Source organism: Suricata suricatta, chromosome 7 (assembly GCF_006229205.1).
Source record: "Suricata suricatta isolate VVHF042 chromosome 7, meerkat_22Aug2017_6uvM2_HiC, whole genome shotgun sequence".
NCBI classification, from domain to species: domain Eukaryota; kingdom Metazoa; phylum Chordata; class Mammalia; order Carnivora; family Herpestidae; genus Suricata; species Suricata suricatta.
In genome coordinates this window covers 141,782,384-141,792,320 of record NC_043706.1, presented here as the reverse complement: position 1 = coordinate 141,792,320, position 9,937 = coordinate 141,782,384, and the positions used below count along the sequence as shown (strand labels likewise).

The window sequence follows — 9,937 nt, the reverse complement described above, 5'->3', positions numbered from 1 at the left end:
TGCTAGTGATGTATGCAAGTTTCTGATTTTGTACATCCTTGTCAACAGAGGGTATTGTCAGTCTTTGTCTTCTACCCACTTTAGTGACAATGACAAGTGTCTAAGGATGGGTAAAGTTCACATTTCTCTGATGATTAATGATGTTGTGTTCCTTTTCATGTGCTTACTGTCAAATCATAGTTCTTTTGTTAAGCATGCATTTAAGTCATTTGCCAATTTTTAATTGAATTCTTTGTCTTTCTATTGCTATGTTATGTAAGATTTTCATATTCTGGATGCAAGTCACCAGTCAGACACATGTGGTGAGAATATATTCTTCCAGTGTCTGACCTTCCTATTATCTTCCCAGTGCCCTTTATCAAGCATAGTGTTTTGAACTCTTTTTTTAATGTTGCTGAAATCTGATTTATAAGTTTTGTTTTCTAGCTATTTCTTTTTTCTGTGTTTCCTAAGAAATCTGCAACTAACTACCTAACAATACATATTTACTATTGCATTTTATGTACACATATAAACAGTATTCTTAGCAGTCAATATATTGAATAGTTTAGGAAATCTGCTGATGTATAATTTGTGAACCACCAATTTACCATTTACATATAAAATTTAGTTATTTTTTTGTAAATGTATTGAGTTGTGCATCATCATCATCATCATCCGGTTTTAAAACATTTCACCCCAAAATGAACCCTCATGCCTGTTTGTAATCATCCCCAGCTCAAAGTAACGACTAATCTGCTTTCTGTATCTTTAGATTTGTCTTTTCAAATATTCATCTGTGTAGAATCATGCAATACTGTGATAGGCAGAATTTAAAGTGGCCTTCATGACCTTGATCCTCTAGAGGTATTTTAATGGTGACTGTGGTACTTTAAATGACAAAAGGGAAATTATTCAGGTGGGCCTAATATAACCACTTATGTTTTTATTTTTATTTATTTATTTGGTACAATTTATTGTCAAGCTGGCTAGCATGCAGTGTGTACAGTGCACTCTTGGCTTTGGGAGCCGATTCCTGTGACTCATACAACACCCAGTGCTCCTCACAACAAGTGCCCTCCTGCATGCCCATCACCTGTTTTCCCCTCTGCCCTTGTCCTCACCACCAACCCTCAGTGTTGCAGAGTCTCTCATGGCTGGCCACACTCTCTGTTTGAAACTATTTTTTTCCTTTCCCTACTCTCATGGGCTTCTGTTAAGTTTCTCAAATTCCACACATGAGTGAAAACATAGATCCATCTTCTTCTGACTGGCTTATTTCACTCAGCATACATCTATGTTGCTACAAATGGCCAGATTTCATTCTTTCTCATTGCCAAGTAGTATTCCCTTGTATGTATAAACCACTTCTTGATCCATTCATCAGTTGATGGACGTTTGAGCTCTTTCCATGATTTGGCTATTGTTGAAAGTGCTGCTGTGAACAGGGGTACATGTGCCCCTTTGCATCAGCACTCCTGTGTCCCTTGGATACATTCCTAGTAGTTCTATTGCTGGGTTATAGGGTAGTTCTATTTTTAATTTTTTGAGGAACCTCCACACTGTTTTCCAGAGCGGCTGCCCCAGTTTGCATTCCCCCCAATAGTGCAAGAGGGTTCCCCGTTCTCCACATCCTTGCCAACACCTGTTGTTTCCTAAATTGTTAATTTTAGCCACTGTGACCCATGTGAGGGGGTGTCTCAATGTGGTTTTGATTTGTATTTCCCTGATGATGAGCGATGTGGAGCATTTTTTCATCACAGTAGGTCTTTAAAAGCAGTGGATTTTCTCCAGATTTGGAGCAGAAAAAAAAGACAGGAATGATTCCCAGCATTAAGAGGATATGATGAGCCCTGGCTGGCTTTGGAGAGGCAAGATGCCCCATGCGAGGATGGAGGGGTGGTGTCTGGGAGCGGAGAGGGTCCCTGGCTGACAGCCGGTGAGGATTACAAGAACTCTGTCTTAAGGCTGCAAGCAGCTGGGTTCTGCCAGCAACTTGAATAAGCTACAAAGCAAGGTCTTCCCCAGACCCCCCAGGTAAGTGCCTAGTCTGACCCACCCCTTGAATTCACCTTGGCTTGCACCTGAAGACTCAGCTGAACTGTGTGCAGATTCCTAACCTACAAGTGTGCGGTTCTCGAGGAGAGTTTTGCCAGCCACCGAGTAGAGTATGTGGCCGTTGTGATACAACAGTAGAAAACTAATACATATATGTCTTCTTTTGTGCCTGGATTATTTTACTTCCATAGAGGCTCATCTATGCTGTTGTGTGTATCAACCTTTTATTCCTTTTCAGTGAGAAATAGTGTTTAGTGCAGTTTTAAATAGTTAATTTTAATAATCTTGTTAAGTTTAAGCAGTTAATAATATACAAATAAAGACACTTCAGTGTATATGTATTTATAGTGTGAATACATTCTATAAATGTTCAGTCGGGAGTAAGCATGATAAATTTAGTTAGCGTTTACATTTATACTTTTAACTTTTCCATCTATAGTTTAAACATTGATCCATGACCAATTTGATTGATGTCATAGATCTAAATTATCATTCATTGGTCAATTCATAATGAGAAAATCACATTTAGAGGAAATGATTGTGGCTTCCAAGGTTGGAAAGCATGGGGGAATTCATTGTTAGAAATATATATTTTAATTCAAAGGTATGGATCTCATTGATAAGATTTCATTTGTATTTAAAGACTTTTCATTTTTATATCTTCCTAATAGGAACTTTAAGTCGATCTAAGATTGCAGAGAACATTACGTAATTATACATGAAAATGATAACACTTCTCTCCACATCCTGTTTACTAAATTAATCCCTTGCTGTTAAAAAAAATAAAGGATAAGTGCAGATAAAGTAAGAAAATGTCAATGAAAGCCTGTTGAAATTTCTGTAAGTGGTACAATAAAAAAAAAAAGGAATGTAGTTGATGTGTGCTGGAGAATCATGTAAGGTTAGCACACTGTCACTTTCTGAAAATGTGCTTATTTCAATTATCCTGAGAGAAAAATTAGTGCACATTAGAGTTTGAGGCAACCCCCATGCTTTCTCATTTTGGAAACTAAGTTGTTTTGACACCATTTGTTGAAGGAACTTTCCTTTTTCATATTTAATTATTTGGTATTTTTGTTGAAATTTGATTTTCCATTTAAATCTAGTGTAATTCTGGACTCTATTCTGTTTCATAATGTATCTGTCTATCTTCATTCAAACCCCACACTGTCATGATATCTGTCACATTATAATGTCTTGAAGTCAGTTTGCGCAAACTGCTCATCATACTGACTTTTCTAACCTATAATCATCATATATATTTCACTTACATAGGATTTCTTTAATTGTGCTGAAAAAAATTTTGTTAGAAGAGATCTCAAACAACTTTTGGTGTATTTATTCAGGATCATTTAAATGTTTGATATCACTGTAAATAGTGTTTATCTTAAATGTTATTTCTGATTGTTCATTGCTTACACATAAAATTACACCTGCCTTTTGTACACTGACCTTGAATCTTGTTACCTTGCAGAATTCACTTCTAAGGTTTAATTTTTTGGGGAGCAGTAAATTCATTTGGACTTTCTACTTTTACAAACACATTATTTGTGAATGAAGGCCAGTTTATTTTTTTCCTTTCCAATCTCCGTATGTTCATGATTAAAATATTCTAGGGGTGCCTGGGTGGCTCAGTCGGTTAAGCATCCAACTTCAGCTCAGGTCATGATCTCATAGTTTGTGGGTTTGAGCCCCTCATTGGACTCTGTGCTGATAGCTCAGAGCCTGGAGCCTGCTTCAGATTCTGTGTCTCCCTCTCTCTCTCTGCTCCTCCCCTGCTCGCACTCTGTTTCTTTCTGTCTTTCATAAATAAATAAATGTTAAAAATTTTTAAAAATTCTAAATGTAATACATGTGTGTATTAGAAATAGAAATGGAAGAGTGGTTTCACCCCCACCAAAACACTTTGTTTTTCTCACCAAGGAGCCCTGCTACATGAAAACAAATATTTCAGTTTTCTGGACAAATATTCTATGGAAGGGAGAGATTAGGTAACATGACCGAGACACAAAGATAGTAAAGTTTTGAATCTGAGGTAGGATTTGGACAGAGGTATTTCTGATTTCAAAGCCATCTTTAAAACAACTATGAATATTGAACCTTTGGTTTGTCAAATAGCTATTTTTACATTTTGTGCACAAGAAACAGATTTGCCCTCTTACATCATTGATAAAATCTGAGCAAACAGAAAGACCTTCTATGATACCGATGAATGCATGGTATTCAACCCGTCGTAAATCCACTCAAGCAGACATGACCCTCTTTCATGGACCCCATCTTTAAATATTCTCAGTGAACGTCTTCTGACATCACTGAAGAACAGAACAGATACTGTATAATAAACACTACATGGATCCTTAAGCCACACCTTACAGTGTCAGAGAATTGTGCAGAATGTGGGCATGGATCAATGACGGTTACATGAGTCTCGCAGGTTACTGAGCAATCTTTATTCACCTATTTATTTTTTGATTTATGAAAAGACGTTTCCCAAATGTCCCTTGGGCATCCAGTTGGCAATGAATATAAATTTAAAATACAATAAACCCTTCTTCTCTGTAACATTTTTTCTAACATACTGAGAAAAGAAAATGCTACAGGGAAAGAACTCAATGGAAGAAATCATATGAGCATTAGAAAGACTCATTAAATGTTGTACATTGGGAAATATAAACGGGTTTCACTGAATATTTAATTAAAATTAATTAAAAAGAAATCTCTCACAGACTTCTATTGACTTTCTGTGTGTATGTCTAAATAGTATTATATCCTATGGCAAAACAAGACTTCACTGGTATCTCTAAATAATGTATGCCTCACTATTGATACTATATATTATACATATGAAACATGGGGTAGAATTATGTATGGCTATAAAATTATAACCGATGATATAAACTCCATGTGGCCAGGAGAGAATTGCAAATACTCTAAAAATTGTTAGTGATTTTATTTTCATATTTTTTCTGTTTCAATGGCAGCGACCTACCAATATTGTTGTGTTGTGGAGATTGTGCCTGATAGAAGGAATAAAAGAGCAAGGAGGGAGAGGAGAAGGACCTTGGAAACAGAGCCCACTCTCTGGACCACATACAGCTGATGGTGACCCAGTGGCTGGACGTTGGAAAGCCAGATGGAAGGGGAAGAGGGTGTGATAGGAGAGCCAGTGAGTGTCAAGTCCAAGTCTTTCCCTAAGCCTATGAACAATGTAGAGACAGAAAGAGAGAGAGAGATGACGCTGATAGAGATAGCTAGAGATAACTACGTTATGTTGTAGGTTTTCGTCTGCGTCTTCCCCTGTCATTGACTCAGAAAGCAGTTTTCAGCAGTTCAGATCTGATGGATATTCTATAATTGACTTAAACGGTGGGGCCTGGGTGGCTCAATCAGTTAAGCATTCGACTTCAGCTCAGGTCATGATCTCGCAGCTGGTGAGTTCAAGCCCCATGTCGGGCTCTATGCTGACAGCTCAGAGGCTAGATCCTGCTTCAGATTCTGTCTCTCTCCCTCTCTCTCTCTGCCCCTCCCCTCCCTATGCTCTGTCTCTCTTTCTCTTTCTCAGGAATAAATAAATGTTAAAAAAGTTTATTATAATTGACTAATTGACTTACATTGTGTGAGTGGCTCCTTTGGAAGCTGAAACAGAACTGATGTCAGACCTTCAGCCAGAGACTCTTGATTGTGGCATGGGAAAGAGTTTTTTAGAGGTCTACCTAGGGAATTGAGAAATACTCACATATTGGTCAATTTTTAACAAAAATAAATTACATTCAGAAGCAGTAGCTGGCAGGTTCTGACTTTAGAAAGTTTGGGAGAATTCATTGTTAGAAATATGCATTTTATCGAAAGACTTTGTTCTGGTCGAGGAATAAGAGGTGTTTTGCATTTTAAGATTTTACATTTGAGACTTTATGTATTTTAAGACTTCGGGAAGGAGGTTAGGCTCACTCTAAGAGTAATTACATGCAGAAACGTCATAGCACCCCTCTTGCTATCATGTTACAAACTTCCTCCCTTGAGGCTAAACCATGAAGGATATTCACTTTGTGGTGAAGATAAAATAAGGCATCTTTATGGACTCACTATGAAAAAACACAGTAAGCATTGTGGGGAAAAAAGGAATGTAGGTGATGTTTAGTATAGAATCCAATAAGTCCTTCTGTGGTCATCACCCTGTCTTTTTCTGAAAATGTATTTACTTCTTTTATTTACACTGAGAGAAAAAGAGATGTCTGGAGCCAACATTTGGTTTTTGTAATTGCAGAAGGCAACTCCTGGCATTCAGCGGGTAGAGGCCAAGGATGTTGCTGACATTGTGCAATGCCCAGGACAGAACCCACCAGCCCTCACCCTCACCACGAGGAGATATCTGACCCCTGTGCTCCACAGGGAAGTGAGCCTTTTCCTGATATGCTTGAAGGTCTACATGGACCAGCAATGGGCCTGTGGTCCTGGCAATGTTGACTTCACACACAGAGGTTTGCTGATGCAGAGCCCCCGTCTCTGACAATTTTTGACTCTACCTCACAGTAATTCTGAAACTTCTTCAGATACATAAGCCCTTGGAGCATTTCTATGACAGGTAATAACACGGAATGAAAACAAGCTTGCTTAGACACGCATAGAGGGAGGCCATCTTCAACAGAGGTGAATACCAAGACTGCTTTGAAATACTTGAACAATCCAGCACAGAACACCTTGATGTTTACTTTCAAGGCCATTTTAATCACTCACAGATGCTGATGATACTACTGAGAAACAGAAAAATTCACATGGCCCAGCTGCCTCTGGAAAGTTTCTCATAAAACATAAACTCCCACCTGAAGAAAATGAGTCACTGTCTCTGTGTGAAAACAGACATTTCTCCTGAAAATAACAGTTTGCGTGGGCATGGAAACATTTCACCTCTCTGAGAGAGAAATGCTCAAAAATCAAGAAAATGTACCACACATTTCTTCAATCTACTTTCCAAATGGGGGTTTGAGGGAAAAGGCGGTGCTGTTTTCTGGGTGTGTCCAGAGATGGGGAGTTCACTTCCACAAGGACTCAGTAGCCAGGTGTGCATGTGTGTGAATGTGTGTGTGTGTGCATGTGAGGGAGTGTGTGCACAGACCTGAGAGTGTGAGAGTGTGTGCGTGCAAATGCTTGTGTGCAAGTGTGTGCCTTGAGCATGTACACACTTTTGTGAACATGTGCATATGTGAGTGTTTGTGTGCGCATGTGAGAAACTGTGCACACCCAAGAGAGAGTAGATGGTGTTTGTGTGTAACTGTGTGTGTGCAAACGTGTGCACATACCTGTGTGTGTGTGTGTATGTGTGTGCGTGTGTGTGTGAGAGAGATACTACAGAACTTCTCTGGGGGAAGGAACCCATCGTACAAAAGTCAAATGCTTTGTAAGAACACGTGTGGAGACAAAGACCAGGAAGGGGGAAGTGGCAGTGAGTTTACTGGAAATGGCTTCTGCCTGAAAGAGCTTTCACTTCCTGTGATTGTTTTCCTTGCTCACCGCTGGGGCTGGGAGGGGTCAGGTCATTGCTGAAAAAGCTGCGCACCCTTCCGTCCACTCGGCGTCCCTGACCGGGGACGGTGATGACATCACGCTGCTTCCCAGGTGGCCTAGTCTCTGCACCGTGTTCACTAGTCGTGCGGCCCCAGGGAAGCTGTGTGGGAGCAAGACCCCTTTCTCATGGTTTCTTCTGTCTCGGCTTCGTCCTCCTCTGGCCCAAAACAGACACTTGCAGTTATCCTGATTGTTTTTCTTGTCACCGCGTGTCGGTCACTGTGCTAAGGCCTGGGGTTCCAATGGGAACACGGCCATAAGCACCCTTGGTCACATCAGGTCACAACTGAAACACGCAGGGTGGGAAAGGGCTGATGCTGGTATGGATGGAGGCTGGGGACAGGCCAAGGTGGCTTCCGGGGGGACTTTGATTTTGAGACATGATTGAGCCTGTTCCTGAGGAGAAGTGAGGCTGTGGAAGAGGACCACGAGGCAGTGTGGGGTGGCCAGAAAGGGACTGGCTTGTGTGGGGAGCAGTGGCTTATCTCTGGTGCGTACGTGTCACCAGGACATTGTCTGACTCTCTCGTGCTCTCTCTCCGTCTGTCTGCTCCAGCTGCTCTAACAAAATGCCACACGCCAGGTGGCTTCAACAATAGAAATGGTTTTCTCACAGCTCCGGAGGCTGGAAAGTCCACCATCAGGGGACCAGTAGATTGGGTTCTTCAAGAGAGCTTTCCCTGTGGCCTCAGACAGCCACCTTCTGCCCATGTCTCACGTGGGGTGGGGAGAAGAACGGAAAGCAGGTTCTGGTCTCTGTTTCACTTCTCCTCAGATGCTAACGTGCCAGGGGGCCTCACCCTCGTGGCCTCATCTAATCCTAAGTGCCTCCCAAAGGTGCTGCCTCCAAAGAGGGTCACAGTGAGGAGCAGGGTTTCCAAGGGGAAGGTTTTTTTTTTAATGATTATCTATCTTTAAGGGAGAATGACCATGAGAGGGGGAGGTGCAGAGAGAGGCGGGGACAGAGGATCTGAAGTGGGCTCTGCACTGACAGCAGAGAGCCTGAGGTGAGGCTCAGACTCATGAACTGTGAGGTCATGGCTTGAGCTGATGTTGGTCGCTCAACTGACTGACCCACCCAGGTGCCCGATCCAGGAGGGGGTTTCAAGGGGACACAAAACTGTCCGGAACACCATCTCCACATCATCTCTCAATGCCTCAGCCTGTCTATGCACGTTCAGGCTGTTCGTGAAGGGCGTACACAGGCTTGTAATTGTTATTCTAGGGACAGTAAGGAACCAGTTTCCATCTTTATACAGAGTGAGAAAGAACCTCATGACCACATCTGTATTTTATAAAAGTTAGTGTGCAGGAGGCGATGAGGGTCTGCCAGGAGCTGAGATCTGGACAGCGGAGGGTGGGGTGAGAGAACAGTGCAGACATCAAATGATCGAACTTCACTCATTAGTTGAATGTGAGTGCACGGGAAGACTAGATAGGCATGGGTAGTTCTAGATACTGTAGCCGTGTGGCCAGCGATGTCAGCAGCCCCGATACTGTGCACTGAAGGGAATGTGAAATATTTAGAGGGGAGAAAAGTGTGGGACTGTGGCCATCACAGTGAGGCCGGCACTTGTGGCCCGTGGAAGAGCACGGGGCCTGAAGGTAGGTGAGCTTTGCTGCAAACACAGGCTTTGTCATTCTTCCGGAGGACCCGAGCCCTTCTCTGAAAAACTGGGATATTTGGGCGCTTCTCACAACAACAATGAGAATTCAACACATAGCTTATATTGTTTATAAATTATTCTTGAATAAATGATAACGGTGCCTGGTGTATAATAAACATTCAATTAGTATCAGCTATAAGTATATAACCCCCCCCCACTAAATACAGGAACGGGTAACAGGTGTACAGCTTTTGCTGAATAAAGGGCTTGTTCTCAGTTCTTTCCAAATAGCAGCGCAACATTCTCGGAGTAACGTACTATCAGTACTTTTATTTTGCACATGAGCAAAGGGAGACACAGAATCCAGTCAATGAGGCAGCAGAGGGAAAGTCACTAAGGGGGTGATGATGCGGAAGGCAAGAAAAAGTCCGGAGAGGGGAAGGTGGGATTTTCTGAGTGTGCAGGCAGGTGCCCAGGACGAGGGGGATGAGGAGGGTGGGGGCCGGGAAGGCGCTGGGCTCTGTGTCATGGTCAGGATGGAAGGAAAGGCAGGCGGCCGTGTGAGTTCACCTAGCATCACATTTTACCACCGTGTCTTTAACTGAAATAAAAAAATCAAAATAAAAGAAGGCAGGAATTGCCCATTTAGTGTCTGTGGAAGATGCTCAGTCTCCAGGGAGCAGGACAGTCATCTGCCTCATGTGCCACAGCTACTGCTTTCAAAATGGTTCC

The 9,937-nt window shown here is 41.9% G+C and overlaps 1 pseudogene; it reads right to left on the bottom strand.

Moving 5' to 3' along the window:
• Positions 1-9,239, bottom strand: part of LOC115295387 — a 15,746-nt pseudogene extending 6,507 nt beyond the window's left edge.
• Positions 9,240-9,937: the final 698 nt, after the last annotated feature.